Raw genomic sequence first — 23,486 nt, 5'->3', positions numbered from 1 at the left:
GTTATTGAAATTTATGTTTTCAAGCTTCTCGTTCAGTCTGTTTTGATACAATATTTTTACACTATCTTGTTCGAGGCTTATAAGATTATATCTTACATCTTATCTTATCAATAATTACATCTCAGATGTAATTATTGATATAAATTACAATAATTATTGTATTAAATAAACAAGTTTAAGTAATTTTATTTGCAGTTTATATACGATTAATATTAAAAGTGGCATGCGCCACTTGAATCTAACTTCAGCCCGTGAGTAGTAATGACCCGTGAGTAACTTCAGCCCGTGAGTAATGAATTATTACTCACGGGTACAGTAATGGGTGCTATTATCTATGAAGAAATAGCGAATAATGAGCATGTTATTAAACGGTCGTAGAAAAAACTAATAAATATGCCAGAAATAATCACATCGACCGGTAATTATTAATAAATCCCAGATTAGAACGGTAAATGTGATAAATTTCAATACCATTAAGTACGTAGAAGCCTGCGAAGTGTAGGAAGTGTAGCCACTGCGATATACCAGAGCTAAATACGGCGCATAGCGCATATTATCATACCACAGTGTTAGTCAATCTCTGTAGTCGGAAACGGCCACTGTGTAATACACTATTTAATGTATTAAATACATAAGGCTAAAGTAGGATTAAAAACATCCTTACCTCCTGGTACTTTATCCGAAATCAGAAGAAGATTTAAAAGCGATAATAACAGATCATTCTGATGACGCTGATGATGGAACAAAGCACCTTGGTGAAATGAAACTCAACAATACAACGGATGATTCACAGTTAACGAACATTGAAGATACAGGTAACACTAACAGCCCAATCGAACATAATGCGTGTGCGATAATTGCTGTCAAGGAGGAAGACAATGCCAGTATTGGCGTTAAATAAAATGAGGGATACGAAGAAGATGGCACTGCAATTGACAAAACTTCAAAAGAAAATTCAGGAGACTCGGGATCTTGCTAAATAGTCACTTGTAAAAGAATCTGACAGAACCTTAAAGCGTTCTATTGATAGATTCACTGTTGAAAAAGTAGGTCAAAGTGTTAGAGTGCGAATTCCAGAAGTTACTAGAGCTAAGGCCGACAGCCGAAACATTATTGCCATTATTATTTCTGTTATAGATGAAAAGCTATATAAGCTAGGCAATAAGCATGGCATTTAAACCAATTCATACAAGAAACGAATTTACCACCTGCTAGGAAACTCTTATTTCAGTCAATGAAGCGCCTGATACTGAGATAAGCCGCAGTGAACGCGTTCGTAAAATTTCGAATTTAGGCAGTCAGCGATTCCGCCACTGCAATTGTAGTGGCCAATGCAATTAAAAACGCTGCAAATGCAAAAAATTAAGCGTTCTTTGTAATTCCAAGTGCCACAAGAGACTTTTTTTTATTGATAAATTATCTTTAATTGTTTAACTTTATTATCAAATTTCATAAATAAACAATAGTGAAGCCCAGAATGCGTTTTTATTACATTAACCAAGATTATTAGGAAAGTATTAATAATAGCCGGTAAATTTAATTATAAAGGCATTATTAATCACATTGATTAACTGCTACGGTTACTATTAATATTTACCGGTAATTATTAATACAGACCGGATTTATTACATCAACCGTAACATATACACTTTTTGACCCTTCCTATCTCACTTCCATATATAGCCCAATAAATGACCGTTTTGGAGTGTAATTTTCAGGGGCAACTCCGAATTGCATGAAAATTTGGATTTAAGTTCTACTTACGTTCCACTTCAAAGTTGAAATTGTGCAGTTGGTTGCTTTTACTTGGGGGGTGACAGTCACCCCTTCCCGGAGGATGAAAAACGCGTGTTTAAAATAAACCCGAAAATGGATAAATTGACAGATTATAAGCAACTTTCGTTCTATAAAGTTTTTTATGTAAGTCAATACTTTTCGTGTTATTCGCGATTGAAAATGTTGATTTTTCGACAAAAAAACTACGTTTTCAGACGATTTTTCGCATATAACTCAAAAAGTAAATATTTGATCGAAAAAGTATTCTTAACAAAAGTGTAGCTTTTAAAAAAACAAAAAATAGTGGTGTGTCAGAAAAGTCTATAAATTGAGCAAAAGCTAAGTTGTAGCTCATGAAAAATACGTTCTTATTCGTCTTATTCCAAATCGAATATTTCAACGTGAAATCACCAAAAAACTAAGCACCTTTCGGGAAAAGCTTATTAACATTTTTAAAGTATTTAAAAAAGCTTTATATTTGTTTTTTACAAAAGTTTCTAGCATTAAAAATAAACGAGTTACACTGAAAAAACAAGTTTTCCTCTTTTTTTTGTTAAAAAAATCGTGAAAATATCTCTCTATTTAGCATCCTAAATAAAATTCATCGTTAACTCTTTACCATTTACTTTAACTGTATGTGTATTGTTTATATCTGTACCTCAGAGCTAAACCGCATTAACTCACAAAATTGAAATTTTACAGGAGAGCAGTTTAAAAGAAATATAAACAGTAAATTTTAAATACAATTTTTATTTCTTTTTCTTCAAATATGTGATAAACACTAATTGATAAGTATAAATGATCCCATATATTACTGTATTTGTTATTGTTATACCTCTTTAATTTTTTGAAAAATCGTGGAGTTAATACTGTTTGGCATGAAAACAATTACCATATTCGGAAGTTAATATAATGGTAAGTTGACACACGTGAATAAATAATCTGGAGATAATACGATACATGAAACATAATTAAGTCAAGAATACTTCTTTTTTTAAATTAAATGAAATAAAGAATATCTATAAAACAAAATGAGTAAACAAAACTAACGAAAAACGAAACCCAAAGGATCATGAGTGTTGTTCACTTACAATTGTTTTGGAAAAATTTTATAAATCCTCATCTACTTTATCGGAGTAGGATAAGTTTTTATAAAAATTATGAAATTCCTTTGGCTTATCGTGATTCACAGGCAGAGCCGCAGGAAACTCAACATGCCTAGGATTTCTGTTAAGATCAACAGATTGGAATGTTTCCGAACTAAAATTAGTTTTGAAAAAAGTAATCCCAAATTATCGCTACATACATACTTCCAAGTGGAAACATCTGACATACGAAAGTCTGTATTCTGCTGAGTTTGTTCCTTATAATAAAAGGTGGCCAGTTAAAACAGTTTTGTTTTGAAGAGTCTTAAAATCCTTGAAGTCATTTAGTTTTACTTTCATTTATTTTCCACAGAATACTGATTACCACTAGCACGCCGCGGTTTTACATCGTTTCATGGAGTTAATACTTTTATTTTGCTGGGTATTAAGTGTAAACGACTGTTTAGCTCGGAGCTACGGAGGGACTTAATACACTTTAACGTTGCCTATCTTCGGAACCACATTAAATAGGATTTTATATCGTATCGCATATGAAAGATGTGAAGTGTGTTATGTAGAAAGTGAAATAATATAATTTTTCAAAAAAATGGAGTTAATACAGTTTAGCTCTGAGGTACAGATATAATCTGTAAGTTTGATTGCTTTGAAGTGATTATTTTTGAAGAACATTGGTTTTAGAGTAAAAAAAAATTTCTAAAAATTTTTGGAAAATTTCCTTTTGTCAAAATAACTTAAAAAGTATTGATGATAAGAAAAATCTTAAAGAGTAAAAAAATGTAGGTTTTGCTATTAGAAATATGCTAGTTTCATTTTGTTTGTCCATAAGTCAAAAATGGGTTAAGATGTGGCTGTTCAATATTTGCATACACTCGTGATTAGTGACCCGTTCAAGTTTTTTCAACTATACCTCTTTCAAAAATAAGCACTTTAAACCGGTGAAACTGACAGATCATATAAAAAATAGATAAGTAAGTAAATTGTTTGTAAAGCGGTAACGATTAATTTTGTTTTGGGGAGCTAAACACGGGGAGATTTTCATGTTTTGTTTACCAAAAAAAAAAAGAGGTCCAACTTTATTTTGAGCGTAACTCGCTTATTTTTAATGCTAGCAACTTTTATAGACAATTAAAATAAATCCTTTCTAACACACTTCAAAAAAGTTTAAAGGTATTTTTCCCGAAAAGTGCTTAATTTTTCGGTGATTTCACCTTGAAATATTCGATTTGGAATTAGGCGAATAAGAACGTATTTGTCATGAGCTACAACTTTGTTTTTACTCGATCTATAGACTTGATGGATACACCATTTTTTTCGGTTTTTATAGGCTATACTTTTACTAATAACATTTTTTTCCATAAAATATTTACTTTTTGAGTTATTTGCAAAAAATCGTCTGAAAACGTAGCTTTTTGGCGAGAAATAAATATTTTCAATCGTAAATAACTCGAAAAGTATTAACTTACACAAAAAACTCTATAGAACGAAAGTTGCTTAAAATCAGTCAATTTATCCATTTCTGGTCTTATCTTGAACGTATGTTTTTTCACCCCCGAGAAGGGGTGACTATCACCTCCCAAGTAAAAGCAACCAACGGCACAATTTCAACTTTGAAGTGGAGTGTAAGTAGAACCTAAATCCAAATTTTCATGCAATTCGGAGTTGCCCCTGAAAATTACACGGTATCGCCGTATTTCCCGTTCATTTACTGGGCTAATAAGTCGATTGTGATATCTTAATTTGTCGTCACTTTTGTTTTATTTAAGTTCATTTTTAAACCGACTTTTTCAGATTCTTGTTTAAGTTCCTTTAGCATGTACATTAGAGGAACTGGTCCGAATATGGGCCCCCCATTTATTTTTCTATTGAAAGTGGCTTATTATATTTTTATAACAATGTCTAAATATCATTTATACATGCTATAAGACCTTAGAAAAAAAAACTACTAACTATATATTTTTTAAAATAAAGTTTATTTATTTTACAGGTAATTATATAACGTGCGACATATTTTTCCAACAAGGCCGGGCTGACAACAAAAATGCGAAATAATCTAGCCAACAGTTTATGCTTAAAGAACATAAAGAATAAACATATCTGCGAAAAATTTAAATAAAATTATCTGCAAAAATCAGAAACGTAATGGTCTTTTTCAGCTCCGGAACACTGTTCTCCTCTAGTATCATCAGAAAATTTTGTTCACAAAACAGACATGTGGCCTCATTGCTTTCAGGAGAATACTGTCCTATCTGTTCTACGTCAAGGTCTTCGTCAGCGGGCAAAAATGCCCCTTCCTCTTCTTCATCCGAAATGAATTTTATTTTGATTTTTCTCTTGGGTTTCTTTACCTTTTCTTTCGGCTTTAGCGCAGAAACTATTCGCTTCCGCTTTCCTTCCTTGATCTTTACATTTTCTTTCGATTCAACTACAAATACTGTTCTCTTCCCCTTTCCATCTTTTGATTTTCTTATATTCTCAATTGATAATTCAAGGTCTGATTTATACGGAGATAAAGTTCTAACTTGAGATCGAGAAGTTTTCCTTCCTCTTAAAAAGGCACGCTTCGTAACTTATGGGACAGGTGAAAGAACGAATGGATTCGTGAATATTTTTGAACAGTATTCTGGCACAGTTGTTGCGTACGTTGTGTTCATTAATGGTCGATCTGGGTCTTTAGAATAACTTGGTCCTTGATCTTCTGAACGAACTGTTATATTTTCTGAAGAAATCGTTTTTGCTAGGTCACTTGTCAATCCTTCCAAATAAGTTTCAGTCGAGTTACAAGTTTTCTCAGATTCAAGTTTCTCAGCACTCAAATTAGCATCAGAAAAAATGGTTACCTATATTTATTCAATTTATTGCCCCTATTTCTGTTACTTTAAACCCATTGTTAGCTATCTCAGCCGTCTGGCATTTCAGAAATGCTTTTTCCAATAGATCTGCTAGATATATGCGGGCGGTCTGAATTTAGGCCCCTAGCCCATATTTACGTCACACAAGGGGCCCATATTTTAAAATATGTACGTTCAAGAAAAATATTAACTTATGATTTTGTAACTATTTTTTGTTCATAATCTACATTAAAACCCTTTTTCTCCCTTTTTCTATCACACAAGCATAATATATCAATTCCGAAATAATGTCAATAAACACAAATACCACGTAATATTAATTTACCCAATAAAATTCTTTCAAGAGTTAAAATCAAACGGTCGACACTTTGTAACAACAACTATTTACTGGTCAAGGAATCTGTAAATATATGACAAGAGAGGGGCTTTCTAGTATATTTGGGCATTTTCTAACAGATAGCACTACTTGTTTCATAGATGTTTCAGCGAAGTTACGGCAGAGATAGGGGAGAGACTGCAGCAAATACTAAGCGCCTCCAGACAAGAACGGTGGAGCGAGACATTAAGTAAAATGGATATGACGCACAGTAGTAAGCAGGCTTGGAATATGATCAAAAAACTTAATGGTGATCCCACAGAGATGAAAGAGCCATGTGCAATAACGCCAAATCAGATAGCCCACCCACTGCTTCTGAATGGCAAAGCAAACCATCGTTGCAAAACGCCAAAGATCATAAGGTCTCAAGACCAGGAAACAACTCTCTTGCGAAACCCATTTACCATCGAAGACCTCAAAAATGGTATTGACTGTATGAAAAATGGAAAATCACCTGGGGTGGACGAAATCCTAACAGAGCAGATAAAACACTTCGGGGAAAAAGCGAGACAATGGGTGCTCGATCTATTTAACATCTGTCGCTCTACCTACCAGATTCCAAAACTGTGGCGTAAATCAAAAGTAGTAGCCCTTCTGAAACCTGGGAAAGACCCTGAACTACCGGGTAGCTACCGTCCGATATCTCTGCTATGCCATTTGTATAAATTGTATGAACGCCTCATTTTGAACCGCATCCAGGAAAAATTAAATGCAAAACTAATCCCACAACAAGCAGGCTTCAGACCAGGTAAATCATGCACAGGCCAAGTACTGAACCTAACAGAGTACATAGAGGAGGGATTTGAACAGAAAGAGATAGTGGGAGTAGCCTTGATAGACCTCACAGCGGCCTATGATAAGATAAACCACAGAACCTTGCTAACTAAGATCTATAACACTGTGCTTGACTATGACCTGGTAAATATCATTAGATCACTATTATGTAATAGACGCTTCTACGTTGTGCTAAATGGAAAGAAGAGCAGATGTAGAACCCAAAAAAGGGCCTACCTCAAGGAAGCGTTCTGGCGCCGTCCCTATTTAACATCTACACCAACGACCAACCAATGCACCCTCAGACTGAGAGTTTTGTTTACGCTGACGACCTTGGTATCGCCGTAAAGGGGAAAACACACACAAGTGGAGTCGACAATGGAAGATGCTTTAAACATGATGTCAACTTACTACAAACAAAACTCATTAAAACCAAACCCTACAAAAACCCAAGTATGTGCATTCCATCTCAACAACCATCTGGCGCATGTAAAACTGAATGTTTCTTGGGAGGGACAACGCTTGGAACATACTCCAAATATCTTGGAGTGATACTAGACCGCTCACTAACGTATAAATTCCACTGTCAGAGCACAAGACAAAAGGTTTCTACGAGACACAACCTTCTCCGGAAACTTGTAGGGAGCAAGTGGGGTGCAAACCCCCAGGTCTTAAAGTCAACAGCTGAGGCCTTATGTTTCTCAGCATAGGAATATGCTTGTCCCGTTTGGGGTAGATCTAGACACGCCCAACAAGTCACCACGGCGTTAAATGAAACATGTAGAATAATGACCGGTTGCATGAAACCTACCTCTCTACCCCTACTGTACCGGGCAGCTGGATTCGCATCACCAGACGACCGTAGATGCGCCTCACAATATATGGAGAAGTTCAGGCCAACTTTCGATGAAAGGCACCAATTATACGGGTTGAACCGCCAGGAACCAGCCGACTTAAATCAAGAAAAAGGTTTATGAGAAATGTCAGCGTCGAACCACCCGAACTGTTCCCCCTACATCCAGAACGACCTAATGGAATGAACCTGGACTGGAGAACCTGGCGGACACTCAACCGCATACGCACAGGTGTTGCCCCTGTAAAACAGAACCTCATTAAATGGGGCATCAAGACAGATAACGACGCACTTTGTGAATGTGGGGAAATACAGAACGTGGAGCACCTGAGAGTATGCAGACTTTGCCCATCACAGTGCACCCTTGATGATTTATGGCTCGCAAATACAAAGGGTGTAGACGTGGCCCGATATTGGGCAGAAAAACTGTAGTCGGATCCAGACACGAAAAAGTAAGTGTTTCATAGATAATGTGTGGGCCCATATTAAATACATAGCCCATATTCGGACCAGTTCCTCTACTTTTTCGGTATTGTTGCTTATGAGGACTATGTCATCGGCAAATCTTAGATGACTTAAAAATCTGCTATCGATCTTAATTCCACGTTGTTCCCAATTTAACTTCTTGAACACGTCTTCTAATGGAAGAGTAAATAATTTTAGAGAGATCGTGTCCCTCTGTCTAACTCCTCTCTCCGTTCTTATTTTGCTTGTTGGTAGACCTTGTGATACATTTATTTGCATAGTTGCATTGTCGTATATGAGGAGTATTCTATATCTAGAATCAATCCTTGCGTTATTCATTCCTTCTAATACGTCCCAGAGTTCTATGGAATCGAATGCCTTATTGTAATCCACAAATGCAAAATGAAGAGGTTTATTGTATTCGATACCCTTTTCGACAAAGTGTCCTTATTGACGGTAGGTGTTCTATGTTACTATAACCATTGGGAATCCCGCTTGTTCAACAGGCTGGTAACTGGCGAATTTATTTGATAGTCTATTAGTAATTATTTTGGAAGTTTGAACGGATGTGGCAACAGACTTATTGGTCTGTAATTTTCGAGTTTGTGTCTCCTTTCTTGTGTGGTAAAAGTACCTGCATTTTGCCAAAAGGTTGGAATAGCACCCCCAAAGATACACTTGTTCATTAGGATTTTAGCTGCTTCCAAAATTGTTTGACCTCAAGCTGTAATAACTCCAGGAGTTTTTCCATTTTTCATCTGTTTTAAGGCAGTTATAAAAATCTCTATAGGTAATCTACAGGGTGAGTCATGAGGAACTGTACATACTACTACCTCGTATAGAGGTTCCTGAGGGGAATAACAAATGACCATTAAAAAGTGTCTGCTCCCCTTGTTTAATAATATACAGGGCGAGTTTCGCATTTTGACAGAAATTTATATTCGTCATAATTTTTGAACGGTCAGATCAATGTGTCTCTTATTTTGGTCAATCGTTACACTATTACCACCTAATCAACTGATTTATTCAAACTAGACAAAAATCAGCTCCGGCTTTAAAAAATTAGTTCGTTTGGGTCTTACAAAAAATTTCACCCTGTATAAGCTTTTTGAAAACTCTAATATGAATTTTACAAATTAGACAAATAGGCAATTAAAATGGCGTATTTATTTTTTCCCCACACGATTACTTAATTTTTTGTAAAAAAAATCATATTTGACTATGAATTAAAAGTTTGGTAAAGTAAACCATAGATTTAAAAAAATTAACTTTTATTACAAAAATTAATTTTTTTTAACAAATATTTGATTTATGTTGCCACCCAATCAAATGATTTATTCAAACTAGAAAAAAATCAGGTCCGGCTTTAAAAAATTAGTTCGTTTGGGTCTTAGAAAAAATTTCACCCTGTATACGCTTTTTGAAAACTCTAATATAAATTTTACAAATTAGACAAATAGGCAATTAAAATGGCATATTTATTTTTTCCCCACATGATTACTTCATTTTTTTATAAAAAAATCAAATTTGACTATGAATAATAATTAAAAGTTTGGTAAAGTAAACCATAGATTTAAAAAATTACTTTTATTACAAAAATTAATTTTTTTGAACAAATATTTAATTTATGTTACCACCCAATCAACTGATTTATTCAAACTAGAAAAAAATCAGGCCCGGATTAAAAAATTATTTCGTTTTGGTCTTAGAAAAAATTTCAAAAATACGCTTTTTGAAAACTCTATATGAATTTTACAAATTAGACAAATAGGCAAATAAAATAGCATATTTATTTTTTCACACGATTACTTAATTTTTTATTAAAAAATCAAATTTGTCAAAATCGGAATTTTAACCTAAAAATGAAAAAAAAAAGATAAAATCACGGTTTAACTCGCTACAACGTTCAATTTAAAAAATTTTTCTGAAATTTTTACAGCATATATCTCTTACCATTGTGAAGACTATGACAATTGTTGTAGACTTTCAGTCTTGTTCTCGTAAAAGTTATGAATTTTTAAAAATAAAAGGTGCAGCTTCGTGAATTGCAAAGTTAAATCGCAAAAATTAAGTGAAAAAATTTAAAATTTATCTATTTGATCACGTCTATGTTAAACTATAGAGTCCAAAGAGAAGTGTTATGGGGAGTTTTAGATCTAGACGTGTTACAGAAAAAAATGGTGAAAATTTAATTTTAAGAAAAACATTGTTTATTTTTTTTTATTTTTATGGTAAAATTGTGATTTTGACAAATTTGATTTATTAATAAAAAATTAAGTAATCGTGTGGGAAAAAAATAAATATGCCATTTTAATTGCCTATTTGTCTAATTTTTAAAATTCATATTAGAGTTTTTTCAAAAAGCGTATACAGGGTGAAATTTTTTCTAAGACCCAAACGAACTAATTTTTTAAAGCCGGGCCTGATTTTTTTTAGTTTGAATAAATCAGTTGATTAGGTGGTAATAGCGTAACGATTGACCAAAATAAGAGACACATGGATCTGACCGTTCAAAAATTATGACGAATACAAATTTCTGTCAAAATGGGAAACTCGCCCTGTATATTATTAAACAATGGGAGCAGACACTTTTTAATGGTCATTTGTTATTCCCCATAGGGGCCTCTATAAGAGGTAGGAGTATGTACAGTTCCTCATGACTCACCCTGTATAACGGGAGAAATACATAATGGGAGAAAAACAACTTAAAATAATCTGCTATGCAGACGACGCAATACTAATTCTCTCAAAGTCAAGATGATCTACAACGTATGCTGCACGAATTTAATATAATCGCTAGAAAATTTAACATGTTAATTTCCCCAAAAAAGACTAAACTAATTCCAACTATAAGAAAAGTTACAAATCAATGTTGTAGGTAATAAAAACATCTAAAACTTTTGTGTTTAAACTATTTTTACATAACTTCAAACTTATGCAAAAAATTCAAATAACCGAGTTTTTGTTTTTCTATTATTACAAGACGGATCTTAATAATTCTTTTTGCATTCGATTCGTGAATGCGCCAGAAAACTTTGTGACTCAGAGCCATGATATAATATTGAAAAACTACATACAAAAAATTCATTCTTAAAGGGCATCTCAAACAGACAATAGAAAAAATTCAGAACTCATCAATTACACAGATTTACAAAAAAAATAAATGTTGGAATATTTGACGAAACCATATGACTAGGGGGTTTTTGGGGTCGCTGATCACGAATCCGGGGTCCGCTGACCTCTACTGCGTCAGGTAAGGGTCATTTCAAAGTCAAATCAAGATAAATCGACAATCGCTGTGAAAAAGTAAATTAGGGGGTTTTTGGGGTCTCTGATCACGAATCCGGGGTCCTATGACCTCTATCACGTCTACCTTAAGATTATTTCAAGGTCAAATCAAGATAAATCGACACAATCGCTCTGAAAAAGTATATTAGGGGGTTTTTGGGGCGCTTTACGACGGAAATATTACGCATTATACTTTTTCAGAGCGATTGTGTCGATTTGTCTTGATTTGACCTTGAAATAACCTTAAGGTGGACGTGATAGAGTTCATAGGAGCCCGGATTCGTGATCAGAGACCCCAAAAATCCCCTAATTTACTTTTTCACAGCGATTGTCGATTTATCTTGATTTGACCTTGAAATAACCTTTACCTGGCGTGATAGAGGTCAGCGGACCCCGGATTCTGGATCAGCGACCCCAATAACCCCCTAGTCATATGGTTTCGTCAAATAGTCCAACATTTATTTTTTTTTGTAAACCTGTGTTATCAGCGGAGATGAGTTCAATTTTGTTACTCGGGAGTTTTGGGGTTTCTGAACACGAATATGACATCGAAAGTGATCTTCGGAGTACCTGATGCTCAGGGTACCTACTGTTTACCTCGTCTTGTGGAGTTTTCGGCAAATTCATTAAAAAATTAGTGAAAAAGCATTACTCGGGGGGTTTTTGGGGTCTCTGACGACGAATATGACATCGGAAGTGATCTCCGGAGTACCTAGTGCCAAGGGTACCTAATGCTTACCTTTTCTTGTGGAGTTTTCGGAAAAAAATTTATTAAAACATTAATCAAAAATTATTATTTGGGGGTTTTTGTGTCGCTGACGACGAATATGACATCGGAATAATCTACAGAGTACCTGATACCCAGGGTACCCACTGTTGACCTCGTTTTCTGGAGTTTCGGCGAATTCATTAAAAAATTAGTCAAAATTCATTACTCGGGGGTTATTGGGGTCTCTGACGACAAATATGACATCGGAAATGATCTCCGGAGTACCTGATGCCCAGGGTACCTACTGTTTACCACGTCTTCTGGAGTTTTCTGCAAATTCATTAAAAAATTAGTCAAAAATAATTAGTCATGAGATAAACAGTAGGTACCCTGGGCACCAGTTACTCCGGAGATCACTTCCGATGTCATATTCGTCGTCAGAGACCCCAAAAACTGCCGAGTAATGAATTTTGGCTAATTTTTTAATGAATTTGCCAAGAACTCCAGAAAACGAGGTAAACAGTAGCTATACCCTGGGTATCAGGTACTCCGTAGATCACTTCCGATGTCATATTCGTCGTCAGCAACCCAAAAACCACCGAGTAATGATTGTCGGCTAATTTTTTAATGAATTTGCCGAATACTCCAGAAGAAGTAGGTACTCTAAGCTCCAAGTATTCCGGAGATCACTTCGGATGTCATATTCTTCGTTAGCGACCCCAAGAACCCCCGAGTAATTATTTTTGACTAATTTTTTAATAATTTTTTTGCAGAAAACTCCACAAGACGAGGTAAACAGTAGGTACCCTGGGCAACAGGTACTCGGGAAATCACTTCCGATGTCATATTCGTCGTTAGCGGCCCCAAAAACCCCCCGAGTAATGATTTTTAGCTAATTTTTTAATGAATTTGAAGAAAACTCCACAAGACGAGGTAAACAGTGTACCCTGGGCACAGACCCGGTCTGGCCAGGGCGGCTGGTCGGCGATCGCCGAGGGCCTCCGGCTCAAGGGGGCCTCCAAAAGCCAAAAAATTCAAGTAAACAAAAGTTTTTTTATTATAAAAAATTATTTTGTTTTACTGTTTCACAGCGACGTAATACAGCAAAAACAATTTTAAATAAACAATAACCTACTTTTTATTAAATTACAGCTAAGGGTAACCCCTAGGTTACCTAGGTATAATAAAAAAGTAATAGTAAGTCGTCATTACCGTATTCAAAGAAATATCTGATGGTAATTTTGATTGCAAATCCAGATATATGGCCAGAAATTTGGCAAGTCAATGGGCGAAATTTGAAAATCTATTTATTTCATTCGTTTTACTAGATGTTTCTTGTTATAACGTCTGTTTCGAAATATTTGCAAACTAAAACATTGGACTACGCTATTGCTTGGGATTTGGTTCAAACACTACTTAAACAGATCAATGAAAAAAGAAATGACAAATATTTTGAATTTTTGTACACGAAAACAAAAGAGTATGCGACTGCTGTTAACAGTAAATTGGAAGATAGCAATATTGATTTGGAATTACAATTGGACTTTACGGAAAGAAGAATTTCAAAGAAAAAACGAATGCCTGGGGAACAATCAAGTGATGATGCTCCTGAAATATCAGCAGCTCAACATTTCAAGCATGTATTTTTCAATATGTTAGACTGTGCTAGAACAAGCATAGAAGAAAGATTTTGCCCAAACAGAGAAACTTTAGAGGACCTTTCTTGGTTAAATCCAAGAAAATTTAATGACATAATGACGATTAAAGAATTTCCGGCTGGAGTCCTCTCTTGTATCTCAAAACTTTGCAATGTTGAAAGAAGTATATTATTAATAGGACTTAAACAATTTGCAGATCAGTACAAAAGTTTCATAAAAGTTGTAAACACTCAAGATGAACAGATCCCAGACGAAGGATCAAACAAAGCAGAAGAAATTTTAAAAGACCGTGAACTCGATTCGGAACCTGAATCAGAACAAGACAATTTTCGTGGTTTCTGCAATGACAGCAAAAAATGTTCCAAGTGTTTGTCATGTGCCTTCTCAGTTCTTTTTGAACTCTCTGGATCAGGATTGTTCACTAACTTATATGGAGTTTATAAATTTATCCTAACGATACCCTGTACACAGGTTACATGTGAACGGGTTTTTTCTAAGCTAAAAATAATAAAGAATCGTCTTAGGGCTAGTTTAGGCCAAGACCTTATGTCTAGCCTTATTTTTATGAACATAGAGAGAGACTTGTTTTCTGACATCGACAAAGAAGAAATCATTAATGTCGTGGCCAGTAGTAGTGACGAATTTAAAAGAAAACTGATGGGATAGGCTAGGCAATCGTTGATAAGGCTACTATCACTATGGTAGGAATTTTTGTCGTGTTTATACGGTTAACACATTTTTTTTTAACTTCTTTATGTAATAATTATTTATGTTATACTTATACTTCTATTACACTAGGCCATATTTTAGTATCAACGTACACTAGGGCGTTGCATTAAAGTTTTGTTTAATATAATGCAGCGTTTTTCGCCTTGTGTTTTTATCGACACTAGGCCATATTTTAGTATCAATGTACACTAGAGTGTTGCAATAAAGTTTTGTTTAATGTAAAATGCAGCGTTTTTTTCATTGTGTTTTTATCGTCATATTAGTAATTGACCTTTCATTTAACTATCATTCTGTTTTAGTCAACCATTCTTAAACAGTACTGCATTTAAAATTGATTTTTGAAGTAGTTACATTTATTAATAAATTAAAATTTGGTGCTGATGTAAAGGTAAAATATTTTAATCATTTTAGCCTCTGCATTGTTGATATACAATGTCAATGTCATTTAGAGGTACAGTATTACCTAACCAAATAGAATCGCTAAGATCTTCAAATTGCCTTGTAAAATATTTAGCAATTATTCAATTTCAACCAAATTATTAAAAATTTAAAAGCATTTAAAACCACGTTAGCCGCATGCAGCAAACATAGGCTAACTATTGTTGCCGTGAGAGGACCCCATGGTCCTCGTTCTATTTCCGGGGTGGGGGGGCTCAAATCACCATCTAGCCGAGGGCCTCCAATGGAGCCAGACCGGGGCACCAGGTACTCCGGATATCACTTTCAATGTCAAATTCGTTTTCAGCGACCCCAAAAACGCCCGAGTAACAAAATTGAAGTTATTTCCACCGACAATTGACGAGTTCTAAATTTTTTTTATTGTCTGTTTGAGATGCACTTTGAGAATGCATTTTTTCAGTGGCGTAGCTGACAGACCCGCAGGGCCCGCAAGGCGGGGGGGGCCCGACCTTAGGAGGGGCCCCTTAAAGTCTTCAAGCTTAATACTTCTACTTTCTTTAAATTGGGGACCAAAATATATTTTCCTAATAAGCATCAAAATAGGAAACTTGGAAGGAAGTAATGAAGCGGGTAATTGACGTAACTCTTACTCTTTCCGGGTACAATTTAGCGTTTCCTGGACATGTTGGTAGTTTAAATGAAAGTGAGTCCCAAAAAGGTAATTTTTTGTCGGTGGTTCTTTTACTAGCTAAATATATTGTGTTTTAGCTAAATTAATCGATAAAAACAATAACTTAAAAACAAATTACATTAGCTCCCAAATACAAAAGGACGTTATAAATTTGCTGGCTCAAGAAACTGAAAACAAATTGATTAATTTAATTAAAAAAAAGTTGTTTTTATTCAAAAAATCTTGATACCACTCAAGATAATTCAAAACACGATCAGCTTAGTTTTATTTTCTGGTATGTAAAAATAACTTGTGATGAAGATAATTTACCTTCCAAAGCAGAAGTTGTTTAAAATTTTTTGGGAATTATTCACATATTAGACCAGAGTCTTATAAATGAAATTTTGAAAATTTATACAATTAAAGCACCTTTTCATACACAACTGCAGAGGAAAGGGGTATGATGGGGCAAGCGTTATGAGTGGTGTACCTATATCCAGGCGTACAAAGGCGCATAACTGACATGGAAAAAATAGCTTCCTGTGTTCATTGACATTCATTGTGCATCCCATAATCTGACCCTAATAGTGTTGAATGATGCCGTTGCTGGTGTACATGAGTTGCTTTTTTTTAGGATATAATTATGTCTTTTTAGTGCAAGTATTAAAAGATGGGATATACTATGTACCTACTATTACGACTTTAGATTCATCGTGTTTAAAAGCACTTAAAAGGTTCTATGAAACCCGGTGGTTATCCAGACATGATGCTGTTATGGCTTTGCTTCGAGCTTTCCGATAACTAATGAAATCTTTAACGAAAATTTCATTGCTATCTACAACACGATAAAAAATTAGAAGCTAAAGCATTTATTATTAGGCATATGAATAATTTTGAATCTGTCGTTAACATTACTGTTCAATCTAAAATACTTAACTTTATTAATCTAACATCTAACATCAAAACTTTTGCAATCTGAAACGGCAGAGTTGACGGTCTCCCTTTATTGGTGGGGTATTATACCGAAATTTAAAAATAAAAGGATAAAACGTACTTATAACAAAATTTTACGATGAGCTCAGCTGGAACGAAATATTTATTTATGTATCAAGGGCATTAAATAGATGTTTATACCCTAAGGGCGACAAGCTTATAAACTCGAGGGCCTGTGACCCGAGAGTTTATAATTATGTCGCCCGAGGCTATAAACATCTAATAATCATCTAATAATCAATAATCACGTGGTGATTAGAATTAGAAGTAATATTGTATCACAGCAGGTATTTAGTACCGTTACTAGGAAAGTGATGTTGGTTAGCAATTTGTTATTAACGTAAACACAGTTTTCCTATGTGACATTGTCCAAAAATTTAGAACGCAAGAGAAATTCGATATTTCTGAAGAAATAGTTATTAAAAAAGCCAAAAAAGCGACTGAGAATCTGTTACCGAAAAAATCCAAAGAAACGTACGACAAGGAATACCCTAAATTTCAACAATGGATGGCAGAAAATAATACTGGATTAAATGAAATGTTTGATTTTTTTTTGTTGTTTTCTATTGCAATATGTAATTTCTTTATGCCCGCGCGGCATAAAGTATACCTACCATTATGTGGTTCGTAACTAAATAATAAATACACAATATTAAACAGGTATGACAAAAAAAAATAATTTTTATCAAAAAAAGGTTTGAAGTTAATGTTTTCATTAATTTAGATATAATATTGCAACAACTTACTAATAGGTTTGTCGGATTAAGGTATGTACTTATAATAGGTTTTCATGTCTATTCCCAAAAAATATATTAACACTAACTGATGACGACTTATTAAAGAAAGGCCAAATATTGTCATTTACACATATTTTAGTAATTACACTGTTATGCTGTCGTTATGTTTATAATAAGGGCCCCCACAAAAATTGTCGCGGGGAGGCCCCTGAATCTTCAGTTACGCCTATGCATTTTTTGTATGCAGTTTTTCAATATTATATCATGGCTCTGGGTCACAAAGTTTCCTGACGCATTCACGAATCGAATGCAAAAAGAATTATTAAGATCCGGCTTGTCGTTTTTTTTTCGGAGGTTCAGTGGTTTATTGCTTCGACTAATTTTCATCTTCCCCAAAAAAATTTTCACGAAATGGGCCGGCCTAGCCGGGTAAGATGATGAAAAGTGCCCCCAACTCGATTCGAATTCCATATAGGTCACCGTTTAGCATATGTAGTGAAATTCACTTTCTGAAATTTTTAGCCCCCTAGGTGGCCATGTGACCCACCTAGAGCCTAATTAAGGTTTTTATGTTTTTATTTTTTATCTCAGCCGCATCGAGAACTAGCGAAAAACTCTAAATAAAAAAGTTATAAGATTTAAAAAGTTATGTCCGATGTTTTTTTTTAATTTTTGGCGGGAAATTTAAATTTTAGAATGATTTTAAAATTTTAAATGAGTATAAAAAAATAACTAAGACATTCGTTTTCACGAAAAATATATATAACGTGTATTTTTGCATAATATTTCACCCTGAATTTTCAAATTTTTAAAATTGGTGAAACGCACCTTTAAAAATAAAAAACCGCATTTTTTCGGTTTTTTTTCGTGTTTTGATACAATTTTATACATTTTTTCCAAAAAAGGTAACACCGTCACTAGAATAGGTAAAAAACTGAAAAATAATTGGGGTTTGTTTAATAAAAAAATTTTGCAATGCCATCCATTTTCAAGATACAGGGCGTTGAAGAAAACAAAATTTTACACATTTTTTACGATTTTGCCGAAACTACTGGCAACATTGTAATAAAATTTGGCGAGTATTAAGAGGTAGTTGTTGTGCAATTTTTGACATACAATTAAGAATTTTATATTTGTCATTGGCGCGCATAGGGGTAATGGTCTGAACTTTTTAAAGAAAAAAGATAGTACGCCACTGACATATTTCAAATTAACAATCGTTTTTGAATTCTTCGTTCAATTTGTGACAAAAAATCTATCTTCCTATTTTTTCATACGACGCGCCATTTTTATTCAAAAAATAAAACATCTAACTCTTACAAAGTATTCGAACTTCTAGCAGTTTCTACATTTACATAAACTCGTACATCCATTATAAAAACTAATTCGAATATGTACCGGGTGTCCCAATAAGAATGGCTCTCGGCCATATCTCAGGAACCGTTTATAGGAGAGCTTTGAAATAAAAAATTTTATAACAAAAGTTGCCTCAGGAAAAGCCTGGAAATTATTTTCATACTTGTGGGACCACCGCTAGAGGGCGTAATTGAATATCAAAAATTAAAAAATCTAAATTTTACAAAATTTTCCTAATGAAGGGGCACTGGAAATCCGATGGTCGTATTCTTCATAAAATTCTACGCATATTTGATTTGACAAGTTTAGGTCTACCTTTGGAAATAAGAGGTGGGGGTGAGTGGGAACCTTGTTATGAAAAACTGTCTGTGAGTCCGGTTCTGCTTAATGAAATTTTGCAAACGTGGTTTTGCTGAAGACGGATCTTTTTCGTCAATGTAAAAGTTATGATTTCGAACCAACTTACCGAGTAATATGCCAGCTAGAAGGCGTTATTTAATTTTTTTCAGAAATCTAGTTTTCCTTGGAAAATATTAAATACAAACATGCATTTTTAATACCATATTAAAAAATTAGATAAAATTAGCAACAGAATAGCGAAAACCGCATGTTAATACCTTTTTTCTATCTCGAGATATCTTACAAAACGTGTAAATGTAAAGACATAACTGTTGCTGTCACCGGTAAACGAAATTCATTAAAAGTAGTGTGCTATGGAAACAAAAAAGAAACATTTTCCAGCTGTCAACGTATGTTAGGTATTTTCAACGCTTCTCATTTGTTTCGAGCCTCGTTCATATCTCGTATATTAATATTATACACGGATTATACGGCATATGGCAGAGGCTCGAACAAATGAGAAGCGTTGAAAAGCCATATTACAAAGAAATAAAAACAACTATTTAGTGATGACATAAACGTTCAAATTTTTGCCCATCATTTTCGTTGCAAACATTTACTCTTTCAAGAGTAGATTGAACAGCAGTCTCAATTTCTGCTCTCGATATGCTTTGAATGGCGTTAAGTATTCTCTGCATGTATTATAGAGTAGTGTATGATGGGCAACAATTTGAATATTTAGGTCGTCACTAAGTAGTTCTTTTTGTTCTGTGTTATATTTAATTTTAATAGTATTGTTCCTCTTTATATTGTTGTTTTAATTAATTATATTTTTATACGTTGACATCTGCAAAATGTTATTTTCTTTTTTTCCACAGCACACTACTTTTCATTAACTTAGTTTACCGGTGATAGTAACAGTGCTGTATAAAATTTACACTTTTCTCGAGATATCTTGAGATAGAAAAAAGGTATCGACATGCGGTTTTCGCTATTCTATTTCTAATTTAATCTAATTTTATAAAGTATGATTAAAAATGCATACTTGTATTTAATATTTTCCAAAGAAAACTAGATTTCTGAAAAAAATTAAATAACGCCTCCCAGCTGGCTTATTACTTATTAGGATGGTTCAAAATTATCACGCTTACATTGAAGAAAAAGATCTGTATTCAACAAGACCCAGTTTTCAAAATTTGATTTAGCAGGACCGGACTTACAGCCATTTTTTCATAACAAGGTTCCCACTCACCCCCACCTCTTATTTGCAAAGGTAGAGTTAAACTTGTTAAACCAAATATACGCATAATTTTGTGAAGAATACAATAATCGGATTTCCAGTGCCCCTTCATTAGGAAAATTTTGTAAAATTTAGATTTTTTTATTTTTGATATTCAATTTCGCCCTCTAGCGGTGGAACTATAAGTATGAAAATAATTTCCAGGCTTTTCCTGAGGCAACTTTTGTTATAAAATTTTTTATTTCAAAGCTCTACTATAAACGGTTCCTGAGATATGGCCGAGAGCCATTCTTATTGGGACACCCGGTACTTTCGAAGCATTAAGATATTTTATTTTTTACAGCAAAACGGCGCGTCGTATGAAAAAATGAAAAGATAGTTTTTTTATCGAAAATTGAACGAGTAATTCAAAAATGATTGTTAATTTGAAATATGTCAGTGGCGTACTATCTTCTTTCTTTGAAAAGTTCAGACCATTACCCCTACGCGCGCCAATGATGCATATCAAATCCTTAATTGTATGTCAAAACATGCACAATAACTACCTCTTAAAATCCGCCAAGTTTTATTACAATTTTGCCAGTAGTTTCGGCAAAATCGTAAAAAATGTGTAAAATATTGTTTTCTTCAACTCCCTGTATCTTGAAAATGAATGGCGTTACAAAAAATTTTTATTAAGCAAACCCCAATTATTTTTCAGTTTTTTACCTATTCTATTGACGGTGTTACCTTCTTTGAAAAATATGTATAAAATTGTATCAAGAAACAAAAAAACCGAAAAATGCGGTTTTTTATTTCTAAAGGTGCGTTTCACCAATTTTAAAATTTTTCAAAAATTGAGGGTGAAACATTATGCAAAAATACACGTTATATATTTTTTTCGTGAAAACGAATGTCTTAGTTATTATTTTCTACTCATTTAAAATTTTAAAATCGTTCGAAAATTTAAATTTCCGGCCAAAAAATAAAAAAAACGGACATTTTTTTTCGGACATAACTTTTTAAATCTTACAACTTTTTTATTTAAAGTTTTTCGCTAGTTCTCGATGCGGCTGAGATAAAAAATAAAAACACAAAAACCCTAATTAGGCTCTAGGTGGGTCACATGACCACCTAGGGGGCTAAAAATTTCAGAAAGTAAATTTCACTACATATGCTAAACGGTGACCTATGTGGAATTTGAATCGAGTTGGGGGCACTTTTCATCATCTTACCCGGCTAGGCCCTTTGGTGAAAACTTATCTTTTCATGTCCCAAATATACAGCAATAGTTTTGATTTAAAATATTTATTTTTTCCTTTTATTTTGATTTAATATCGAAAAAGCATCCTAACTTTAGTCCAAAATTTTCATGTCAAAAAATCAGCTTTTTTAAAAACTGTAAAAAATATACATTATTTACTATGGCAAATTTTATCAAAAAAAGCAAAAAGGCCTATTAGTACTTGTTATCACAATATTGGGTTTTCGTTTTTGATTGTCCTTGCGGAACTTTAGATTTATTGTATTGTATCAATTATTAAATGTTTCTAATAAAAATATCTTTTATGACACCACCTGATGCATACGTCAAACGAGATAAATTTAAGAGATTTAAGAATTGTGCATGAAATAGATACAGATTTGATAGAAAAATATAGAAGATTCCCTGCTTATTGCTGAAAATTTCAAGGATGATGTTTATTAATTTAATAGTATTATTTACTTGAACCAAAACAAATAGTTTAAAGAGCTTATGTAAATATTAAAATATATTTGAAACAAATAAAAAACTTTCTGGTTTTCTGACTACATGAAATATTCTACAAATAGATGACATCCTTACCTTGTTAAATAAAAATTCACAATTTTTGAATAAACTATCTACTATTATGTGTAGAAAGCTGAATGAAATTATTTCGGTGCTTTATCGATTTCGGCGCTACAGACAATTTTAAAAAGCCGACTCTAAAATTCAAATACATTAAACTTCGTGTTTATGCAACCAATAATACTAAAGTGAGATGAAAGGAGGGAACACTGATTACTGATTGATTAATTGTAAAATATTCTTCCAGAATGGCACATATTTGTAGTTTAAAATTTAGTAAACGAATAAAAGTTATGTATTACAAATATCAAATGTTCACGTATGTAAATACCCATTCATAGACATATAGGTAACCTAGACTAGACTGCGCGCTGTAATCTAAAACTGTTCCCCCAGTGTAGAAAGAGAAAAGTGTTTGTAATATAATTAGGGTACCTATGCATCTTTCTAATCGACTAAACGACTAATCGGCTAAACGTCCTACTCTCCGTGATTACATAAACCCCTCTGATTAGAAAGAGATGCCTACCCTAATTATAAACACTTTTTTATGTTACACTGGGGGAAGTAAGGGTTCTATATTTATACCCATAGATATATAATACTCTAGATTGCGCCCTGCGATCTTAAAATGGGTGACGGTTGCGACAGAGATAAATGAGCCTATTTGGTCGGTAGTCTCTTTTTAATTTAAGGGGAATATCAACGACGTGAATATCCCACTTTATCGAGTAATATGTATTGACAGTTGGAGCGGGTGGTGACGGGAAATGGTCTTTGGTCTTCGGACGTGGATAATCGTAGTTCGAATCCCATACCAACTTTACTTTTTTTTATTTTTATTTAATCAATATTGCGTGTATTAGATATTTTTCCATCTGAAAAATGGACCTAAGTAAATCTAGCAGATAATAAATGTATGTATAGTAAGAATATTGGAATACATAATTTGTGAACTGTATAGTAAAATAAAAGTCATTCGTTATTAATATAAATTCGTCCTTATTCGAATGATGTGAATGTTTGTTTTGCTTCTACTTTTTTAAAAAATTGTAACAATAGTTTCATAAATAAAAATAATGTCTAATTACTTATAATTGAATCGGTCATTTCAAAAACAGCAAAGTCCACAATTTTCAGAAACTAACTTTTTGAGAGGAATAGACTCCTTTAAGATAAACGTTGTGTGCAAAAACGACACCAGTCCAGTAAAAACATTAGGAACAAAACTACAATATAACTCTGAATTTTGATGTCATCCATTTCATCCATCTTTCGACTATATAGTTAGTTTTCTTTGCTCTTCTGTAAAATTAGGAATATGTGACTCATGTTGTTTTTGAAATGACCGATTCAATT

General features: G+C 33.6%; 1 protein-coding gene across 2 annotated transcripts in view; it reads right to left on the bottom strand.

Annotated features, from left to right (window-relative positions):
- Positions 1-22,392, bottom strand: part of LOC114330014 (group 3 secretory phospholipase A2) — a 66,076-nt gene extending 43,684 nt beyond the window's left edge. The window contains exon 1 of one of the 2 annotated variants that reach the window (XM_028279308.2): positions 22,143-22,392. The gene's annotated coding sequence lies outside the window, so the exon portion shown is untranslated. The remainder of the gene's footprint in view (positions 1-22,142) is intronic. The other variant, XM_028279306.2, reaches the window with a different exon arrangement.
- Positions 22,393-23,486: the final 1,094 nt, after the last annotated feature.

This window comes from Diabrotica virgifera, chromosome 2 (genome assembly GCF_917563875.1).
Source record: "Diabrotica virgifera virgifera chromosome 2, PGI_DIABVI_V3a".
Lineage (NCBI taxonomy): Eukaryota > Metazoa > Arthropoda > Insecta > Coleoptera > Chrysomelidae > Diabrotica > Diabrotica virgifera.
Note: the sequence above shows the minus strand (reverse complement) of the source record. Positions and strands in the feature narration are given on the sequence as shown.